Source organism: Dipodomys spectabilis, unplaced genomic scaffold, assembly GCF_019054845.1.
Source record: "Dipodomys spectabilis isolate Male_0828 unplaced genomic scaffold, ASM1905484v1 ptg000069l, whole genome shotgun sequence".
NCBI lineage: Eukaryota > Metazoa > Chordata > Mammalia > Rodentia > Heteromyidae > Dipodomys > Dipodomys spectabilis.
In genome coordinates this window covers 26066317-26081885 of record NW_024870746.1, presented here as the reverse complement: position 1 = coordinate 26081885, position 15569 = coordinate 26066317, and positions in this window count along the sequence as shown.

Below are 15569 nucleotides of genomic sequence, written 5' to 3'. Positions count from 1 at the left end.
TTCAGATTAGAGTGGGGAAGTTGGCACAAGAAGCAATGGAACTTCAGGGACATGTGTCTTATAGAGTCAGAAATGCATTCTTGATTTCCAGAAGTGGCTCTAGATGGGAAAAAGTCCAAAGGGTGTTATTACTGCATGGAATATTATAAAAAAAATGTTTGGAAACAAAACTATGACATCCTTCACGGCTGATCAACTTGATTTCCAGTTCAAAGGTCAAAAAAACTTCTGTGATGATAGAGAAAGAAAAGGCATGGGGTTGTCTGATCAGTGAGGCCCCAGCCTGGAATTCATAGCACCAAAATAAATCTCAGCCATCCTGATCAAGAAAAAAAAATGGAAGAAAGGAAGGGAGGGAGGGAAGGAAAAGAAAGGAGGAAGAGAAAGGAGAGAGAAAGAGAGAGGCTTCTATTAGAGCACATGAACTGGTATCAGAGCAAGTGGGAATCACATACCTGGTCCTGTGGAGCTGCAGGCACAGTCCAGGCTGCTTTTGTGCTTTGGGTTGCTGTATATTGTGTAGAGCAGACAATTTTGAGGTGTTGCTTAGCCTTGAGTTACTGCATGTTATAAAGCAGCCATTTTTACATCTGTGACTCCATTTTGAGTAGCAGAGCCAAGATAGAATGACTTTCTGTCTCGTTTGTGCAATTAACAGCCATGTCAAGAGAGGTTAGGCAACTGTCCTCAGGCACTACAGCCAGTGACTTACCACAGGGTTACTCAAAGCCGGGATTATGAGCCCCTCCAGCATGGCATCGTGGCAGCCCTGAATTCTGGCATCCCCTACATGCATCTCCCGCCGGGCGTTCCTGTGGCTTCCCCACACATTCCCCACCCTCCCAGGAGTGGCCTTTGCTCCCACCTCACGCCCACCAGGGCAGGGCAGAGGCTCCACCCCACATGCCTGGCCTGGAGGGACCCACACTGGCTCTGGTGGCAGGGCTGGTGGGTACCATGGGGCTGGGCATGTCAGGGGTCTTCCTGCGCCTCTCAAGGGTCCTCTGCATGGATGCCTCAGCGTCTCCCTTGGCATCAGCCTTCAGGGCTTCCCTGGCACAGCTGCTCAGGACCAGCACCGTGGAGCCTTACCAGGAGAGGACGCCTCAGAGCTATGGCACCTAGACAGCTGATGCCCGGATGTGGCAGGACAGAGGCTGGTGTCCTTGGCTGAGCACAGAGCGGTGCTACGCTGACCTGGAAGCCAGATGTCATCTGAGAGCTTTCGTGGGGTATTGGGTGGGATGTCAGGAGGGGCCAGCCTGCCACCCGTACAGAGGTGGTGCGAAGGTCTTGAGGGATCGAGGAGCCCTTCAGGGTGTTCTGGACTGCAGCCCTTACAGCCCCCAGATGTTCTCATGGGCTCTGCCCTACCCTCCCACATAGCTGTCATTCCAGATGAGGAATGGAAGCACAGGGGTCCCCACTCCACTTCCAGGGTCCTGTTACCGACCTCCCCACTGGACAGACCCAGAGCAAAGCCAAGAACAGCGGGCAGGTCTCGGAAACATAAACGTGGATGAATGAAGCTGGCAGAGAGCAGGAGGGGAGACTGACATGAGGTGGGGAGGGCAGGGCTCCTCGGAGCCTCTGATTGTTACCAGGTGGGTATGCAGCCCAAGGATTGCGAGATCTTCAGATTTTTCCAGAGAATCTGGATTTTTAAGATGTGAAACCACCCATTTTTTAAAATGTTGACAACTAATTTGATTTCTATTAAAATGTCTAGGGAACCAAACACAATACATTCTTGGGCTGGACTCGACTCCGCACTGCCACTCCGCAGACGTGGGTCCCTACACTCGTTGGCTCCGATGTGTGATTAAGGCTGGGATGAGCCCTCCCCTCCCCAGCTGAAGCAAAACCTCCCAGTGCCCCAGAGGCAGATCAAATAAAAGTCAACACAAAGGAATTCTCCTTGAATGCTCACACATCAGATGTGACTTCGAGTTGAGAATACTGGGTATAACTAACTCCATAAAAATAGACAAAATCCCACCCTCCTAGAGCAGATAGGCTAGTTGATGAGACATAGCAAGACAACTCTCTAACATCTGTAGTCTATTAACAGTAACTGAGGAAGATGGGGATGAAAAGTTTTGTGTTAAGTAAGGCACGGGAGTTCATTCCTAGAATCCCAGCACTTAAGAGGCTGAGGCCAGAAAAAAATGTGGTTTGGAGACCAGGCTGGACCTCAGCATGTTTGAGATCAGCTTGGTTCATATGGTAAGACCCTATCTCAAAAACAAGCAAACAAACAAACCCCAAACCAAAAGAAATTGTGCAAATATCGTAGTTTCAGATAGGGTATCAGAGACAGCCTCGTGGAGAAGGTGAAATGAACAAAGTCCTAAAGAGGAAGGGAATGAATTCTGTAGATACCTGTGGAGAGTGAAAACAGCTGTGCAAAGACCCCGAGGCCCAAAGGAAAGAGCTGGAGTGATTGAAAACCAGGATAAGAACAGCTGGATGGAATGATGGAGTGAGTAGCAGGATTAGAGGTCAGAGAAGAAGGGTGAGAAAAGTTGGTGCGTAGGCCTGAATGAGATTGGAAGCCATTAAAATAACTGGATCCTCCTTCTTGTCCTGTTAAAAATACACTAAAGAGCCAGGTGCCAGTCAGTGGCTCACGCCTATAATCCTAGCAACTCAGGAGGCTGAGATCTGAGGATCATGGTTCAAAGCCAGCCCAAGCAGGAAAAACTGTGAGACTTTTATCTCCAATAAACCACCAGAAAACCGGAAGTGGCGCTGTGGCTCAAGTGGTAGAGCACTAGTCTTGAGTTGAAGAGCTGGGGGACAGCACCCAAGCCCAGAGTTCAGGCCCCACATCCAACAACAACAAAAGACTAAAGAGAGTCAAGGGAGGGAGTCGGGAGACCTTTAAGAGACTCTTGCAATAATTTGGGTGAAGAAATGGTGGGAGCAGAAACGACGACTATCAAGAGAAGTGATCTGATTCTGGGCCTGTTTGGTAGGGAGACCTGGGAAGATCTGAGAGAGGGAGGGACAAGGAGTGGTCAAGACTTGGGCAAATGGGAAGATGGCGCTGCTGTGTATTTGGGTGAGGAAGAACATGATGGAATCAAGTTGGGCAAACATTAGGATCCCAGCGATAGGTCATGCCTTCCTCAGCCTTCAAAGACATTATTACCACACATACATTTGTACGGTGCGCAGACTTAGATACATGGGTGTATTTGACTCTCTGATTTATTTCCCCTCTGAAGACTAAAATTCCCTTTAGTGATAATAAGCTGGCCGCAAACTCTTTAAATAATGTATTGGGGGCTCAATCCAAGGTATGGTGCTTGCTAAGAAAGCACTCTACTACTTGGGCTAAATTTCCAGCTCTTTTCTTTTCTTCTATTCTCTCCCTCCCCTCCCCTCCCCTCTCTTCCCCTCCCCTCTCCACCCCTCCTCTTCTCTTCTCTTCTCTTCTCTTCTCTTCTCTTCTCTTCTCTTCTCTTCTCTCTGCCTGTTGGTCTCTCTCTGTCTCTCTCTCTGTCTCTCTCTGTCTGTCTCTCTGTCTCAGTCTCTCTCTCTGTCTCTCTGTCTGTCTCTGTCTCTGTCTCTGTCTCTTTCTCTCTCTTCCTCTCCCCCTCTCTCTCTTTCTCTCTCTCTCTCTGCTGGAGCTTGAGCTCAGGCCTGTATGCTATCTCTTAGTCTTCTCCACAAAGAAAAGTAAATGAGATTGAAGTAGTTCATTCGCAGAATGTGCAGAATTCTCCTTTTCTCCTGGTCATTGATGCCACGTCCTATCTTTCACCTTTCATCTTTTTAGTAATAGCTGTTCTGATACCCATGAATAACATCCCATTGTAATTTTAATTAGTATTCTCTGCTGGTTTGTGATGCTGAGCATTTTTTGGTCAAATGTAAAATATTTCTATCTCCACAAAAATGTTCAGAGCATGTCAGTCTGTTCACTGAGATTCCCAATTTCTAGTCATGGAAGGCTGGATTATTTGGAGAGTAGAGATTTTGGTCAAAGGATTCAAACTTTCAGTCAGACAGGAAGAGTAAATTCAAGAGATCTATTTGCATGGTGTACAACGCATAGCTAATACTAATATATTTGAAAACCATAGATTTTGAGTGTTCTCACCATAAAAAAATGTAAGGAAATCATTTATTAGCTCAATTTAACAGATTCACAATGTATACATATATCAACATATCATGTTATACATCACAAATATTTACGATTTTTACTTGTCAAAATTTTTTTCAAAGTATCTGCTTGGAGTGGTGGTAACATGGGTGTATAAATTTGTCAAACTTTATCCAACTGAGGGCTGGGAAGGTGGCTCAGTGGTAGAGTGTTTGCCTTGCATGCATGAGGCCCTGGGTTCCATTCCTCAGCACCACATAAACAGAAAAGGCCAGAAGTGGCGCTGTGGCTCAAGTGGTAGAGCGCTAGCCTTGAGCTGAAGAGCTGAGGGACAGCGCCCAGGCCCAGAGTTCAGGCCCCACGACCAACAAAAAAGAAAAAAAAGTTTATCCAACTGTGCACTTCAAATGAGTACCTGTTATTGAATGCAAATTATAACTCAAAAAATGTTGATTTAGAAACGATGAACACAGCTGTGAAGAAAAGATGTGAGAGGGGTGGACAGCAATCCGGGGCGTCCAGCGGCTGGCTGCAGGCCAAGGAAGATGGCTGTATATAGATGATGAGCAGTGTAATCATTCAGAAGGCCAACAGACAGCACGTGGAATGGACGAGTTGTCCATCAGAACAAAGCCAGGGCTCAATAAAGAGGATGTGGAGAATCAGCATTGCAGGAGGTGGAAGGGACAAGCCCTGGGGTGAGGAGTCAGCGCCTGCCAGGCCCTAGCTGCTGTCATGAGTAGACCTTGTTGGAAGGAAGGTAGGGGGGAGGGAAGGAGGGAAAGAGGGAGGGAGGGAGGAATAAAAGGAGGGAGGGAGACCCAGAAGTGAAGATAGTAGGTAGGTTTCTAGCAGCTAATCAGCTCAACCTGGAAATCAGAGTGGATCCAGAGAGCATGTGTGAGAGCTCAGGGCAGGAAGCGTGTCAATTCCGCTCTTGCTGGACCAGTAAGGGCCACATCTCCAGGTCCCTCATTGGCCACCAGCTTGGGCTTCCAGCTGTTTATGGGTCTTAGAGGATTCATAGCACCACGCGGAAGTGTAAGACCTGGGTCCTCTCTGGGTGTGGGCTGTGTGGCTTGTGACATGCCATTTAACTGAGTCTCGTTATCTTTACGCCTAAATCAGGAATGAAAACTAAAATAAGGTGATAGGTTAAAGTTCTTAATGTGTGGGACGTGGTAGATGTTTAGTGAATGGAAGTTTGTTATTTACCAGGTAGACAAGGCAATACAAGAGGAACAAAAGAAATAGCTTAGAACATGCTATAATTAAAGGGGTTTTTGGTTGTTTTGTTTGTCAGCATTATGTTGATACTAGAGCTTAAACTCAGGGCCTGGACACTGTCCTTTAGCTTTTTTAGCTCAAGGCTGGCACCCTACCACTTGTGCCACAGCTTCCCTTCTGGCTTTTGGCTAATTACTTGGAGATAAAACTATTATTAACTTTCTTGCCTGGGCTGGTGTTGAACTGCAATCCTCAGATCTCAGCCTCCCAAGAGGCTAGAATTATAGCTGTCAGCCACGCGTGACAGCAATAATTAAAGATGCTATTTAGTGGCATGGATCAAATAAGCAGAGTAGGAAAGGGAGTAGGGGGAAATGGAGCTGATTGGTCACTCGTGTTTTATGGAATGTGATTTGGGTGTAATATTGATTCTCCCCCTGCTCAGAGTATCACCAGCGTTTGCATAAACTTAGCTTTAAGTGTGTTTGTTATCTCTGCATCTCCCACAAGACCCAGGACTCAGGGGGAAGGGAATGGCTGTGGGAGGGGGAGGGGGGCTCCTTGAACTCAGAGCTTGAGCAGTGTCCTTAGCTTTTGCCCTCAAGGCTGGTACACCATCATTTGAGCCACACTTCCACTTCTGGCTAATTGAAGGTAAGTATCTCATGGGTTTTTCTGCCCGGGCTGGCTTTGAACTGTGATCTTCAGCTCTCAGACACTTGACTAGCTAGGATTACAGGTGAGCCACTGTTGCCTGGCACCACATCTTTTTTGTTTGGACTGGGACCTAGAACCTAGCATAGTAGGTGCTCAATAAATATTTGTCCCCTGAGTGCTAGATCTGTGCAGACTCTCCACGGAGTTTTTAGTCTAAAGTGTATGTGTGTGTGCGTATGGGGGGGGGGGCGGGGGTAATCATTCCTCTGAGGGAAATTCTAAGATCTCTATGAGATCAGAAGGTACCAGGCAAGAGCCAGGGGTGATGATGGAGGAGAGGGCTGAGGCAGGCTGGGCTAGTCCAGGTACAGCAGGGTTACTGGAAGATGGATGCAGACTTGGGGTGAAGGTAAAGGGAATAAGAGAACTCCTTGGTCCAGAAGTATAGGGCTTAGAGGCTGGGAGGGCAGTCCCAGGGGAAGCTGAATAGCCAGGGCGCTTTGAGCTGCCTAAACAGGCTCCAGGGGATAAAGGATGGGTCCCATCTCTGGGTAAAATAGAGGTGGGAGAGGGTGAGCTCAGCCATAAGAGCAACCTAAGGCTGGAGGAGCAAGGAAGATGCAGACAGGAAGGAAGGGGGAATGGAGGGAAAGGAGAGACAAGGAGAGATGAAAAGGTAGAAAGGGGAAGAGAACGGGAGGTGGCGCTCACGAGAGTGAGGGAGAGGGAAAGGCCCTCCTGTGGGCAGCCTGCAGGGTGTGGCAGCTTGCCAACCAAGTCCCTTCACTCACCAGCTCGCTGCAGAGACAGCCAGCCTAGGCCACCATGATCCTGAGCTTGGAGATAGCTGGTTCCCATGCTGTTCCCAGGTCTCTTTCCACCTTCTACCCACTCCTCCCACCTTCCCTCTTGTTTCCTTTGTCCAGAACAAACAGGAGAGAGGTTGGCTGCCTGCCCAGAGAGCTACTGCCTTTAAAAAGAGCCACAGATGAGTCATGCCAATGCCACGCAGCCCCCATGCCAGCAACCTGTCGTTCACCCCACGCCTGTCTCCCAGGAGTTCAACGCTCCCTTCAAATCCAAGAGATGTGGCTCAAGTAGAAGACCACCAACCTTGAGTGGCAGAAGCCAAGGGAGACCATGAGGTCCCGAGCTCCAGTCCCAGTATTAGCACCTCCTTCCAAAAGAAAAAGAAGAAGGATACTCCAAAACAAACAAACAAGTCTAGCCTCCAGCCTAAGACGGGCCAGGTAGATGGAAGGAAGGACTTCCTGCCAGGTCCTGTGTTGTGCTGACGGGGATGGGGGAGTGGGGTGTGCGGGCACCGTGAAGGCATAGCCCTTCGCTCCAGCCCACGGTTCCCCTGTGCCCCACTCCACTTTGTAACTCCACAGCCTTTCGTCAAGCCCTGGCCCCTAGAGCAGACAGTCAGGGCTGCCAGCCACCTTCCAAAACATGTTGTGCTTTCTGTCTTCATTCTGTGGCTTGGCTCAAGGCGGCCTAAAAATTCCCCACACCTGAGGTGGGCCAACATGGGGCGTTTGGTCACTGGTGTCATGATTTCCATCCTGAAAGCCCTGGAAAGCCTCAAGGGATGGTAACACCAGGCCCAAGTCCCCAGATGAGCAAGGGGACATGGAGGGCACCAGGGTGTGGGGGGGGGCGGGGGAGGTGTCTTGATCTTGCCACATACCCACAATTCCCATTCCAAAATGGCTTCCAGGAAAGAGCACCCAGGCCAGTCTTGCAGGCTGGCACCAGCTGGGGGTGACGCACTTGCTCACTGCTGAGAGGTGACTGGCTGGAAGGGGCAGACCTATGTCCCGTAAATTGCTTGTCCAGCTCACAGCCCAGAGCTGTCCTGGCTGAAGTCCCTGGTGCTGAACGCCAAGGCCAGTATAAACACTACAAAGAAAACACCGTGTCTCTTGGCAAGGACATCGCCTAACAATGCTCTGGAACCTTCCACGCAGGATTGTATGAGCCACCGCCATCAAAAGCATTTATCCTTTTCTGTGAACCCGAAGGCCAGACAGCTGCCAGGGGTCTGGGTGCCCTTGGATTGTCCTGCTGTGTCTCTGCTGCTGTCTGTGGGTGGATTCTCCAAGGCCTGTTTGCTCTGTAGAGCGGTCTGGGCATCTCGTGGCCTAGACCCTCACCATACTTCCTGATCACTAGGGCGGGGGGGGGGGGGGAGGGGGGGGTAGGTGAGAGGACCTCTCTCCCTGGGGACAAGAGCTTTCCTTCCCTCACTGCCATACAGAAATGTCCATCCATAGAGGAGATTGCTAGATAGGAGTCTCGGGGTCTGAAGGCAAAGTCCAGAAGCAGCCATAGCAAGGGAATGAGCGTCAGAACAGAGACACTGGTCCAGGTAGCATGGTGGCCCAAGCATCACCCACACCAGCTATAAAATAACTGCATGCCCTCCCCCTCTGTCTGTCTGTCTGTCTGTTGTCTGTCAGTCTGTCTGTCTGTTGTCTGTCAGTCTGTCTGTCTGTTGTCTGTCTGTCTGTTGTCTGTCTGTCTGTCTGTCTGTCTGTCTGTCTCTCTCTCTCTCTCTCTCTCTCTCTCACTCTCACTGTGCCTCAGCCCAGTGCCTGGTGTCACCAGCTCTTGGAAGTGTCAGAGCCCCTGGCACTGGATGGTAGTTCATGCCTCTTCCAGGCAGGCCACAGCATGGCTGACATCGCACAGTAGCAATTCTGAGCCTGGAGGCTGCAGCCTGAACACATACATACACACACACACACACACACACACACACCACACACCCTACAGCCTGGCAAAGCAGCGGTGGGAGGCTGGCAGGCTCAGGCGGAGCCAGAGTGGGCAGCCTCATGGCCCAGCCCTTGAGACCTGCGATCTGGCTCTGAACAGGGTCAGGCTGCCCCTTGGAGTCAGGAGGAGCAGCCCATGGAGGCCCAACAGGAGCCCAGGCACCCCTCCCAGAACTACAGGCTAACCAGCCATTTTGGGGCAAGCAGGGCGGAATAAAAGAAGGAGCTGGGGCTGTGGAGTAATGGGAGGAGTGGGCGAGGGTTGGTGACACCTGCTGGAGGCTGACAGTTGTATGAATTCCATGGAAGGCAGAGAGCGGGCCTCAAGAGACAGGCTTTCAACCCAGCTTGGCACCAGGGATGGCGTGGGCGGAAACGAAATCATAGCAGATCTAATTAATTCCCTCTCTCACATGTGTATACACATGAATGTACACACATACACACACACACACACACACACACACACACACTAGTTCAGAACCTATTACCATTCATTCTGCAAGCATTTATCAGGATAGCTCAGACAGCAGGGACTCAAGCCAGGCCACCTGGGTTCAGATTCCCCCTTTCTGCATACCTCCACGCTTGCTGACTGCATACTACTCTGTGTCTTAGTTTCCTGATCTGTAAAACAGGAGTAAAAATAATAGTGAGTGCTCTGGTGTTGGGAAAATTAAATGGGTTAGTGAGCTGCAAAGCAAAGACCTAGCATGTTCTAACCATTCCTTGAGTATAGGCGACCCTCACCATTATTGTCCACTCACCAAACCTGAGTTTGTGCCTCTGTCAGGCAGGGGGCGGGTGGAGAGAGAAACTGCATGCACAGTAAGTGTGGGGCAGGGCTGTGGACCTAATGGGGCCGGCAAGAGCAACCTCACCCTGCCTGTGAGAGCCTGGAGAGCGCCCCGCAGAAGGCAGCATTTGAACTGGGCTTTGCCAGATTAATAGGAGTTCCCCCAAACAGGGAATGGATAGTAAGGACGTGTGAACTCAGACCGAGCAAAGCCTAAAGTCATGAAAACCCAGTCATGGAGAGAGAGTGTAGAACGTGAAGCCAAGGGACCACATGACCAGGATTGGGTTTGGGAAACAGCATACATGTTGGGTCATGGGCGAGATGAGACAGTAACTCCACAGCAGAAGAGAAATGGGCTTTCGCAACTGCAGGCAACCAGCACACGAGATGGGAGGTTATTCCAGTTATCGAAGACTCACTGCCAGACCACCACTGGACAGACTGCGAGACTATCAGCACCTACTGTGTGTTAGGCCTGGGCCTCTGCTGCCAGTCCCAGCTAGGAGTCAGGCCTGGCACAGGCCTGCGCGCACAGGCAGAGGGGACCGGAGGAGGGCAGGGAAGTTGGGCAGCACGGAGGTGGCCCCGCCCCCTGGGGGCGGCTGGAGCATGCGCAGAGAAAGGGGAAGGCCCTTGCTGCGCAGGGGTTGGAGAGGCACACCTGGTGGGAGAAGGGCCTTCCAGACAGGGCGGGGTGAGGCACGTGCGAGACAGTCACGTGTCAGGAGTCTGGAGTTTGAGAAATGGGCTGGAAAGATGGGCAGGGGTCACGGTGCAGCCTGGACTGTCTACTGCCCACCTATAATTCACAGCCCAGGGGGGAATCAGAACCACACATGATGGCAGCCAATAGAAAGAAACAAATCTGGGGCCTGGCACTGGTGGCCCACACCTATAATCCTAGCTACTCAGAAAGCTGAGACTTGGAGGTTCAAAGCTAGCCCAGGCAGGAAAGTCCTTGAGACTTCATCTCCAATTACCCAGCAAAATGCCAGACTGGAGGCATGGCTCAAGTAGTAGAGTACCAGGTGATCAAGAGCACAATTACTATTTTATTCATGAGGCTGTCAGGGGCGTATGCAAACAAGAACATTGTAGCAGGTGGCCTGGGTTCAGATCTTTACTAGATGCGACCTTGAACTTGGGAGCCAGAGTGTGGTGGGTGTGGCCATGGTGTCTGACCCTGGTAAAGTGAGAGGAAGGACTAGGGCTGGAGCCTTCAGAGGCCCAGAAGGAGCCACAGGAGGCCGGCCCCCAGCTCAGTTACAGGGAGTGCTTGGTGGGGGTGAGACCCACAGAGTCGCGTGTGGTGGTCCCCAGAGGACCGCCTTGCTTCCGCCCTGTTATGAGGGGCAACTGACCACATGTCCACACAAAGCCACCGGTCCCGTGGCTACCACACAACTGTGTCTGAGTGAGGCAGTGTCACTCCCCTGCCCCCCGCCTGGAGCAGGCCCGCAAGGGAGCCCCGCTCAGCTCCACGCCTGGGGCCTGCGGGCTGCATTCAGTGCTTGTGATGTGTAAATGTTGCAGCATAAATATAAGGTAGGCTGGAGTTTAGGGACAGTGTGTTTGAGGACTTCAACTTTAGACTGCAGATGACATTACCAAAGCTGAGCATGGTGGCTCATGACTATAATCCCAATACTGGGAGACTGAGAAAGAAGGATTGAGAATGTGAGGCCAACCTGAGCCACATAGCAAGACCCTATATCAGAAGAGAAGAAAGTAGGAGGGGAAAGGAAAGAAGGAAGGAAGGAAGGAAGGAAGGAAGGAAGGAAGGAAGGAAGGAAGGGAGGGAGAGAGGGAGGGAGGGAGGGAGGGAGGGAGGGAGGGAGGGAAGGGGAAAGACAGGCCATCACCATCTATAGGATTGCTGCGTCAGTGCAGCCATCTTCAGCAGGAGCCCACAAGCTGACCAGGCTAGGCAGGGTCATGGACAACAGGTACAAAGGGATTTAGGCTTCTTTCCGGGTGGCTGACACACCAGCTGCATTTCTTCCCTGCCTGCCTCTGCCTTCCCTTCCTCTTGTTGACTAGACAGAGCAAGCTGTGTGGAGGCAGAAAAGGCAAGCAGCCTTCCTTCCTGTGCCTTTGAACGCATTTCCTACACATCTGAGCCCTGGCGGGTTTCTGGGCAGAGCCACAGTGTCTTCACGAGACCTAGAGAAGGACAAGGTAACTTCGTCCCCCAGAAAAGCAGCAGCCTGGCTGGGTTTGGGTTGGGAGAGAATGTGGGGGCTCTGTGGTCCTGATAGAGGAACCGTAGCCTGCCCCTGGCAGTGGGAGGCAGCCAACATGTCCCCAGAGAGGAAGCAGCAGCATGGTGGGAGACTGACTCTTCTATAAGGGCAGAGAGCTGCTGGGGCAGAAGCAGGCTCCTGAGATGGAGGGCAGGTCCTCAGCATCCTGAACCTGTATGCCCACCCACCCCACACACCCTCCGCCCTAGAACTCAATACGCCTGCGCCCAGCCGTGGTACAAGCTGCTGGTGGGACATCAAGAAGGATGGAGGTGGTGTTTTCCATAGAAGAAAGTTAAAGATAGGCTACACTTGGGTTTCTCTCACTGCTAAACGGATGGGCTACAGGAATACCTCACAGATACAAACGAGAACACTGAGAATCAGAAGGAACAAGAGCAGCCCCCTGCTGCCTGGATAGTGTGGTGAGGAGGCTGGGCCAGGACCAGTGTGTGATCCACCATGCCCAGCACTGCCTACCTTCAAAACCAGGAGCCTGAACGTCCGTCAAGGGAAGCTGGCCAAAGCCAAGCATGGTGGTGCACACATGTAATCCCAACTCTTAGGAGACTGAGGCAGGAGCATCACACGTTCAAGTACAGCCTAGGACACAAAACTGTAGGGGGAAAATGCTCTCAAAACTGTAGGAAAAAAAGGGAAGGGATTTGTCAAATAAATATGGATGATGGAAAAACAGAGAGAGACAGAAAGAGAGACAGAGAGAGAGCGTGCGTGAGCTGTTTGCATCAATATGAAGTAATGTCCAAGATAATGCTGAGCACAATTAAATGTGAAGGTGTTTATTTATTGTTTCTGGGGGGACCTGAGAAACCAGTGCAGAGAAAACTGGGCAGAACCAGGGAAAAAAGACATTTCCCATGGAACCTTCCATACTGTTGGACTTCAAATCAGCAGCATCATTGCCTAGTCAAAAAATAATAGGGTTTCAAAGAAGAGTGTGACAGAGACTCTCGCTGTTCAGCCCATTTGACTGTGATGAAGCAGCCGCTTTCTGAGGACCCAGGGGGGCCGGGCCCTTGGTGGGTGCCAACGGTTCTGCTCAATGGAGCCCTTTCACCCCAGGCCCCCAGCTCCCCCAGAGGGAAGGTGGGGTGGGTAGCCACAGGACTCCCACAGCCTCTCCCCATTAAGCTACCCCCAGTGGGAGGAGCCTCCACTGGTGAGGGACGAGGTCCATCCAGGGCCAGCCTCGCTGGGAGGTCTGAGCCTAAACCCCTCAGGTTCACCCTCCCGTGCTCAGGAGGGGCAGGAAGCCTGGAGAGAAAAGCCACAATCTGCCCTTTCTTCTGGCAGTGGTGCTCACTGCTTGTAACTATGGCAGCCACCCCTGGGAGGGGCAAAGGAACACTGAGCCCCTAGATGCATGGCAGTCTGGGTGGGCAGCTCCAGACTCTGGAAACACAGCTGAAACCCACTGAGCTGAGGTCGCTCCCCTCCCTGGCCTGGCCCCTTGCATCTGTCCCCAACCACACTGCCCAGGCCTCTTGCATGGGCTGGATTCTGCACGGCATTCACAGAGCATGTCTGTGTGTATCAAACCAAGAAGAAATGAATAACTCCCCCCAGTGATCCCTCAGCTGACTCCAAGGGTCTGCTGGGAGGGAGATGCCTTCCAAATACAAAGAGAGAAACTGAGGCTCAGACTTGCTTGCCAGGTAGCTAGCAAGTAGCAGGGTTGACCATTTTAACCCTGGAATTCTGATTCCCAGAGCTCCCACACTATTCACAACACTGTTGTAAAACATCTTAGAGGATGCTTAGAATAAACTTGTTTTGTACAAATGATAAACTGAGGTGTCAGAGAGGGAGAGAAACATCTCCAAAGTCACACGCAAGTAAGAGGCAAAGTCAGGTCTCAAGAGCTGGGCCTCTGTCCCGCTCTGGAGGGGCTGTATCATCGGTACGGGGAGGAGAAGACAGCGTCACTGATGTGACCGGGCCTGCTCCTGCACAGTGTACCCTCACATGCACACAACCTCCACTCTGAGCAGTTGCCTGAACCAGTGGCTGTGAACTCAAATGTCTTAAAGGGCCAGCAGGTACGTAGTGGAGTAGGGTCTAGGCCCTGACTCTAGGCCCTGACTTGGGGAGTAGCCAGTGTTGAAGGGGAAAGCATGAGCCCTGCCCAAAGGCATTCTAGACCAATACAAAGTACAAATGAGTGCCAGGAAATGGAAACATTTTTTTTGGAGGGGGAAGGGGGCAGCTATGACAGCGGGCACATGAATGGAGGGAGGAAGGGTGGATAAATGCAGTCACTACATTCAACGTACATTGTATAAAAATGGAATTACATAATATGAGAATAGGGGTGGGAGGGGGAAAGATAGGGAGAAGAAATGAAAAGGTGCCATGACGGATGCTTTATATTCATAATCTGACCTGTGGACCTGAAACTCCTCTGTATAACTACTTACTTTAAACATAACCAAAAAAATGCTTTAAAAATACAGTAACGTGGATGGGAATAAGCACAGAAGAAAGAAAACTGGCCCTGCAATAGTGACTGTTAAAGCTGGGTGTCAGGTAATAAGACTAGAGCACACAGCTCAGTGGCAGAGCTCCTACTGAGCACGTGGAAGGCCCTAGGTTTAATTCCCAGCATGGAAGGAAGGAAGGAAGGAGGGCAGGCAGGCAGGCAAGCCCAGAATGTGTACGTGCTTTTAAATAATTTTGGATTAGTGTGCCATCAAAAATTCTTGGGTGCTCAAGCCATGTCACATCCACAGGCCACCAATTAGCAGGCTGTACTCTAGACTTCCTGAATAGCCAATGGCTATTCCAACCCAACTGTGTCTGGTGGGAGGAGAGGAGCCGGCCGGGAAAGGCTGGGAAGTGCTTTCCCATCATGCCCAGGGGCATAGGCTCCTGTAAAGGGATGTAGGAGACACAGGCTGCCTGTCCCTCACTGAACTGTGCTCACTTCTTTTGCACAAAATGTGGGGTACTCAATATGGGGAATAAAAGCACGGCTTCTATTTCCCCTTTTCCTTTCCTTGAGTTGATTACCTAAGGAACTGGCCACAATCCCTTTCCTAAATCATGTGTCCTCCCAGTTCATTCATTCATTCATTCATTCATCCTTACCTTGTTTTTTGTGTGTGTGTAAGTACTGGGGCTTGAACTCAAGGCCTTGTACTCTCACGTGCTTGCTTGTTTGTTTTCACTCAAAGCCAGTGGTCTACTTCTTAAGCCATACCTCCACTTCTAACTTTATTTTGGCCAGTTGTGGGGGCTTGAACTCAGGGCCTGGGCGTGGCCTCTAGGCTCTTTTGTTCAAGGCTAGTGCTCTACCACTTTGAGCCACTGCACCACTTCTGGTTTTCTGGGGGTTAATTGGCAATGAGTTTCATGGGGACTTTTCTGCCTCATCTGGCATTGAACTGCAGTATTCAGAGCTCAGTCTTCTGAGAAGCGAGGATTAAGGAGTGAGCCACCGGTGCCCAGCCCCTTCCAACTTTTTATTAGTTAATTGAAGATAAAAGTCCCACAAACTTCTCGGTCTAGATTGGCTTTGAATCAGAATCCCCTCAGATCTCAGCCTCCTGACTAACTAGGATTACAATCATGAGCCGTCAACACCTGGCTCACTCTTACTTTGATAGTACTTGGGTTTGAATGCAAGGCTTCACAAGCAACTTGCTTGGGCAGTTGCTCTACAACTTGAGCCAGGCCCCCAGTCCTTTTTGCTTTAGTTATTTTTCTAATAGGGTCTTGGGTTGCTAATG